Raw genomic sequence first — 7486 nt, forward strand, 5'->3', positions numbered from 1 at the left:
CCGAGTCCTAGTGCGGCTTGCACAGAGAACCTTCCTTTTACGCCCACAATAAAATATGTCTGGCCTCTTGGAGGATTAAGAGGCAGACCAAAAGAAACACAGATTACTCCTCACCCTCTTGTGGATGGGAGCTCACAAGCACACGGCAGCAGTCCCCTCTCTCCCAGCCTCAAAGATATGCAGAGTATGAAGACGTAAGGGTGTACGTAGATTGTCGATTGCAAGCAGCTCATCACAACGTGTAACACACCACAAAGGTTGTCACATAAACATGCACCAGGTACATGATGACTAACAGCAGATACCCTAGTTAATGGGAAAGGAAAGTTCTGTTCTTACTTAAGTGGAAAAGAGAAGGACTCTAGAAGGTGTACTCACCAAAAACCACAGCTTGCTTGGTCTGGTTCTTTCTCAGATGAGGAACAGGAGTATGGGAAGATTCAGACAGTGCACTTGGGATTTCTCTGTTCAGTTTTTGGAGTCCTTCTGAGGCAAATCCTAAAATTTAAAAAGAAGGACAAGTTATCTATCTCAATAGAAGTTTCATGCGTACGTGAAAAACTGGAGAATCTCTTTCTCCAGAAAATGAACCAAATTACTCCAATAATCATGCAAGAAGTGTAAACCTTTGTCCTATTTTTGAAGAAATGGGGAACAGGGATAAGGCAATGACCAACCGATGGATTGTTTTTCTTTAGAACACACAAAACTTCAGTCTACCACACATTGTTTAGGAAGAAATACAGATGCAGCTTCTATTTTACATTTACAGATTCACAAAAACAAGAGGTAATATCCTTTTATGGAGGTAAAGCTAGCTAGCTGCTGGGAGTTCCCACTCCATCCGGGCTTACTCTGTGCATCACTAACAGAGCACCACCACTGTCTTGCAGCACCCGACAGGATCCCAGAAGCCACTGCAATGCAAGTCCAGCTACCAGCCTCTACCCGGCCGAGGTCTGTATAAAATTGGCTTAAGTCTGTCCTAACATACATTAAGACTCTTCGAGGGGTACTTTTTCCAGGCAGTGGCTGATGAAAACTCTTGCCTGGGATTCTGGAATAATCCTAAAAGGCTTGATACAGAGAAATATTCAAATAAAGAGGATTTGAAGTACAGGCCAAAGGCATTTCAGACGAAGTACTACAATATATCCTAAGCACAAAACTTTGACCTTTACTTCATATCTAGAACTATAATGTACTTGGCCCCTATCAAGTCATCTGAAGTCCCACCCTTCTGTCTCAATTCCTAGGACCCAATATGGTTCCGTGATTGCCACACCAGACTGGGAGTGAGAGATTACAGCTTTATTCCGCCTTCACCGTGTTCTGCTCTGTGATAGTAGGCAGATGATTTTACTGTCTGAGCCATAATCTGCTAAAAATAAAGGAGCTGGATTATCAGTACTGTTCAAGAATATTTTTATTGTTAGTTATTTTCTTTTGATTTTTATTTTTAGCACTTGGTCTCTCATGGAAAATTCTACTTAGACATATAAACCAATACAACAAGGAGGGGTTAGAATGCAGGTAGGAGGTATGTGAGGAGGTATCCCAGTGTGGCCCCAGGGAGAAGTCAAGAAGGCCTTTAGGCTGCTAGAGAGCAGTGTGGAACCTCAGGATTAAATGGTGTCCATGGCCAGCTACAACTGAAAATTATTTTGCCATAACAATTTTCATTGAAATAACTGGTACACAGTGGGAGTCACGGTATCAGGGGAACAAAAACAATAATCTTAATCAGGACTAATTTAATCCTATTATTATCTCAACGTAAAAAAGGGGGGTCACCCTCGAATTATAAAGTGATAGCAGTAAAACTATTTACTTCTCAATGCACATTGTCCTTACCCAAATCTGTGACAACATCATCCCTTGACGGTTACATTCCGGGTAATACCTAACAATCCACATCACAGTTTGATAAAAGCTATTGGGGGGAGGGGAGGAGAGGGGAGCAAAAGAATGTGCACTGAACATGCAAATTACAGTGTGTCTTAAAATTAGTTGTACAATATTGAGGAAATAGAACAAAATTTAGACAGCTGCATCAATCATTTACTAGCCCAGTGAACCTGGACAGGTTTATTAAGCTTTCCACAGCCTCTACAAAGAGGAGATAATTCAGAGAGTTATGTATAAAGCGTCATGCTGGGCACGGATGATTTGTGCCGAATATTGAGATTTTCTCTGGTTCTGTAATGATAGATTAAATGCTGCTCTTTTGAAACCTATTATCATAGTAATAGACGTGCATGCTCTCTGAGATGAAGTAAAGGAATATGATGATGTTAACACCGCAGCCGAGCCTCCTAACTGCAGTCGCGCCGCACACTGGCTCTGTCCTGGCCATTCCCACCACTGAAGCCAGTCCAGCTCTCACCACAGGCATCAAGACCTTCAAAGATCATACAATTTGGTCGGAACACCCTCTCACCCCTACTGTCTTCAGAAAAAAAAAAAAAAAAAGTCCTTAACAAGGCCTGAAGACTTTTGATTTTGTCACTGTCTGCCATACACAGGCTGTCCCAGTGAGCCACACCCTCCGCAGCTACCTGCCTATGCAGTTGGTACTCAGCCTTAAACTTTAGTCTGCTACGAAGCCAGCCCTGGAGCCCCCCAGATGTGGCCCACAATGCCCGGTGACCTCTCAGCACTCCTCTCGGCCCAGGGTGGAGGCGAGAAAGTGCTACGCCGACATCCATCATGGTAGAATGTTGTGCAGTTTTCTGTAAGGCAAGCTTACAGTCTTTGGCCTGGTGGTGGTCTGGTCGCCTTCTGCCAGTTTTAACTGAGATGCTAAAGCCCCACACAATCCTAGCCCCTTGTGAGTGTTTTACTGTTTAACTCACGTATGGTATTGTTACTGTTTAATGACAAGCACATATTTTTATACTGCTATTTGTAGTTAAAATCACATTTTTATTCAAAAGCTATTTCTGAAAAAAAAAGGGGGGGCTTTCATAGGAATAAAGAAATGGAATGAAAAAATAAAATCACTTTACTATTCCAATTTCTGGAAAGCATGAATTCTAGTATCTATACTATATATCATCAGAGATTGAATGTAGTTCATAGGAATGATACATTTATGGATTTCTTTTAAGCTCAAATATTTCCTGCTGCTTGGCAGCATGAAAAGAATTCTCAAAGGAAGCCACATGATATGGATTTATCTTCTTGTACAGCTTTTACCATTGACAGCAAATCAACTATGGGGAAAAAAAAAAAAAAAAAAAAAGGACAGCATCTAAAAAGAGTGTTAAGCTTGAAAGTGAAGATTGTGAACCGTGATGCTCAAAGGAAATGCATCCTGAAATGTTCCCCGGTCACCTTCTCTAGCTATGCGCTGTGTCCCTAAAGAAAGGAACAGAGCAAAGAATGATCAAGTCTCAACCAAGTGGAACGGTACTGCGGTGGACTAGGCGGAGTGCCAAGCGCTGTCGGAGGAGTCTTGCTTCATCACCCAGACACGAGTAGAGCGGCCCATGCACAGCAGCACGGCAGCTCCTTGCTGCTACAGCCAGTGAGGCCGACTCTGACTCTGCTCAGTGTGGAGCTGACAGCGCCGAGGCTTGGCGGCACAGCGAGGCTGTCTCATGGCCAAGGGCCCTTAGCTGACTGCAGTGAAGCTGGGATTCAAGCCCAGGAGGCCTGAAGACAAGATGTGCCTTCTTAATTAGCATGCTTCTGTTGAGGAACCCATTGCTTTGCCCCTCAGTTTGGAAGAGTGGAAGATTCAAAATCTGTGCTATAAAAAATGAGCAGTTGCCATGGTTCGGATCTTAAATGTTCCCCAAGGTCTGTGTATGAGGCTAACGGAGGTGGAGGAAGCTCAGGGCAGGGGGTTGTGGGTAGTCTGGGGTTCCTTAGGGCAGGCTGCCCAAGTGGATGGGAGACCCTAACCACTCCACCTCCTTTTCACTTCCTAGCATTATTGTGGGCAGCCCTGTTCCACTACCTGCCCTGCCAAGATGTGCAGCCTCTAACACTATGCTACAGTAAACCTTTTCTCTGTATAAGCTGATTGTCTCGGACAAGTGTTATAGCATCAGATAGCTGACCAACACACAAACGACCCTATGTGTGTGTCACTGCAGTTCAGGGTTACCTCAAGGAGTCAGAATTAAACAACAGACTCATGGACTGTCAAGGTCCACCGACTAATTTTTTTCAGGAGCCACAAGTAATCAATTTTACACAGATGTTTTTCATATCAAAACTAAAGACAGGAGTCTAACTTTTGGGATAAAAAGCAGAGAATGTCAGATCCTCATCTTTATCATGGGCTCTAAAATACCTGGTGTTCCAGTTTTTTCCCTAGATTCTGAAAAAGCCTTCACATTTTGCCAAGTTTTTAAGAAACCAAAGAGCTCGTGAATTAAATAAAGCCTGAAATTTTAGTTTCTACTACTTGGTCAGCAAGCCCTAACCAGCCAGTTCTTTTTCGCAACATTTAACAAACTTATCTACCTTTTTAGTAGTCAAAAGAATGAACATATGTGAATTCACCAGAAAGGAGCAATTTTAAAAAAGAAACAAGAATCGCTGAATTTTTAAGTCTGATTCATAGATGGTGGCTGTGAGATTAGTACTTCCCAACCTCCCGGAGTTTCTGTGTGTTGACATTTGACCCCTTTTATAATATGCACCTTGTACCAGCGAAACTAAGGCACCGGCTAGTTACTCATTAAACTTGGGTGCCCAGGGCTGACTTGTGCAAATTACACTGCTAACTGCTCAGCTTGGTCTGAGTGCAGAAGGGGAAAAGAACAATCATCATAGCTGTGAAATTCTGTCATCTCGGCAGAATTGAACCACAAATTGCAGCAATTCAGGCCTGACCTCTGATCTGTGAAGTGAGGGAGTCTAAACCTTTGGACCTCAGCTCCATGTTGAGAAACAGTCTTTCCTTGTACCGGAGAAGATGGTCTCTGAGCCCAGGACTGTTGTTCACCCCCAAACCCACCTCTCCCAAAGAGCTGAGGAAAGCGAGACAGCAATGGTGGTGACCAAGAGGGCAGGCATGGCACCAAGTGGCATTTTCAACAAACCTAATAAAACTAGGAAATTGCAGGACACAAACGTTTTTAAATGCATATATCCAAATAAGAAAATCTGAGCTAGTGTAACTGAAATTATTGGACATTTAATACCTAGTGATATGTGCACTCAAAAATTCTCTTGATAAATTAGAGAATGAATTAAAAACTAACATCTTTTAAATTGGTCTTTAAAAAAATAAATGATGGCAGCCCTCATTTGGGATGCTTTTAATAAATGTACTATCTAATCTGTACTATAAAATACAGGCCCACATTAAGGACCCTTTGGAAAAAGCAACCATGGGAAACCAGTTGTATTTTTCTTTGAATTCAAACTTACCTTTTGACGCTAACAATATATAATGTTACTAGACAAGTAAATTGACACTGTATACTAATAAATAAATATAATCATGAGGCTTTGTGTATGGACTCTGTTGTATCACTGCTGTGGCCTAATAAGGTAGTTTTTCATTACGAAGAAGAGAGCTCATTATGGGGAAAGGAGTTTTATTTTGATGAATAGCTTTTTTAGAAACAGGGTTTCACTATACAGTTCAGGCTGGCCTTGAACTCATTTTGTAGCCCAGACTGGCCCAAACTCACAGTGATCCTCCTATATCAGCCTCCCTAGTACTGGGATTATAAGCTTGCACTGTTGGGCCAGGGATACAGCTCAGTGGCATAAGTGCCTGCCTGGCAAATGTAAGGTCCTGCGTTCGATCCCTGGTACTGCAAAAAATTAAAAAAAAATAAAATAAAAAAATTGGGAAAAAAAATTGGGGCCGGGGAGATGGCTCAGTAGAATAAGCGCTTCCCTGGCAAGTGCAAGGGCCTGAGTTCAATCCCTGGTTCCGCAAAAAAACCCCAAAAACAAAAAACAAGATTGTACCACCACATCTGAGTTTCTCCTTTGAATGCTATTGAAGTTATTTCATTTCTAGGTAGAAAGAGTAAAAAATATTCAAATCCCCTGGCCATTTTAGTTAGTATTTGAACATGATATGTAAACATAATTTCACCATAATATATAAAATATAACTAAACTATATATAACGAAAGTGAAACTAGTTCTGTAGTTTCTTAAATAATTTCATTTCACACTCTTAGTTGACTATTAGCTCAGGAAAATGACTGATATAAGTCTCCTACAACAGAACCTTTCTCCAAGAGGAAGTTCCATTATTTCTAGCATGTCCATATTAATTACCATAATTTAAATTGATTAACTCCTTAGTTTTAATTACTACACCTTCTCTAAGGACTGACTCTGAATGACTTTGAAAAACAAATGTGGATGTCACTGATAAAGTCTTGTGTATAATCCCATAGTCTAAAGTGACCAACTATAAAAAATGATCTTTGTGAAGATCTCAATTTTTCAAGTGTGAAAAGCAAAAAGCTGTGAGTGAAAAAATGATTTCTTTTAAAAAAAGATGATCAACAACTGAAAAATTGTGTTTTTTGGGCTGGTAAGGCAAGGTATAGTGTCTGAAGTTCTTACAAACTTCCAAAATTTTTGCCTTCAATTAAAAGACCAGATAAATGTATATTTGTTTGTTCAACCTGATCTACATTGCTTAAATCAAACACAATCATCTCCCCCTCTTTTTAATTAAAACAAATAGACTTTCCCCTACCTTTCCGGTCTTGAAATCTGGATGTGACAGACCAATTGTAACAAACAGCCTCGCTTAAGTAACCTTCGCTCCCAATCCCAGGAACTGCGTGACTGTCGCACCCTGCACACTCCTCATTGGCGAGGGAGCTTCGGCTACTTAAATACCTTGGAAGTCATTTGCTAAGGGCGTCAGGAAGCCCTCGAGTGGGCGGCTCAGAAAGCAAGGAGGTGCAAGACTGCCACACACCCCCCAGCAGCACACTGGCACTGATGGAAAGCCCCAGCACCCAGGGATTTGGGGTTAGGTCCAAGAAGACGAATTCTCTAGCACTTTAGACAAGGAAAAGGACCTGAAATACTGTCAAACCCAAGAGTGACTAGAAGGAGACCAGTGATTTTTTCAGATTTTCTTTCCCAAAGCCCCGTGGGTGCCCACTGCCTGGCGCTGCTTGACGCAGGCAAGAAGAACATTGCTAGTTCAGCTCCAAAGATGTGAAGAATACACGAATAAGTAATGCGTCAGGCGCTTGGAAGAGCTGTTACAGAAGGGACTCAACAATGTGTTATGATATCTTAAAAGTGTTACACTTTTAGCAAATGCTGCTCTTTTTCTTTGGGTAAAAGAAATATCTAGGGTACGTAGCATGGACTTGGTATGCTGGCTTTTTCTTAATCATTACAAGATTTATGTTTATATGTCTGAGAGGAAAAAACATATTGGCAAAAAAAAAAAAAAAAAAAAAATCGCACAGAACCTAAAGGGAAGTCTCATTTTATTTTGCTCTGTTTATCAATTGAGAGCTGGGAACGGACTTAC

The 7486-nt window shown here is 41.4% G+C and overlaps 1 protein-coding gene across 8 annotated transcripts in view; it reads right to left on the reverse strand.

Annotated features, from left to right (window-relative positions):
* Rbm47 (RNA binding motif protein 47) overlaps window positions 1-7486 on the reverse strand; it is a 193046-nt gene that overhangs the window by 48942 nt on the left and 136618 nt on the right. For 7 of the 8 annotated variants that reach the window (XM_023702732.1, XM_023702733.1, XM_023702731.1 and 4 more), the window contains one exon: window positions 379-498. The gene's annotated coding sequence lies outside the window, so the exon portion shown is untranslated. Of the gene's footprint in view, window positions 1-378; window positions 499-6688; window positions 6777-7486 lie in introns of those variants that run through there. The other variant, XM_023702737.1, reaches the window with a different exon arrangement.

This window comes from Octodon degus, unplaced genomic scaffold (genome assembly GCF_000260255.1).
Source record: "Octodon degus isolate 3935 unplaced genomic scaffold, OctDeg1.0 scaffold00158, whole genome shotgun sequence".
NCBI classification, from domain to species: Eukaryota; Metazoa; Chordata; class Mammalia; order Rodentia; family Octodontidae; genus Octodon; species Octodon degus.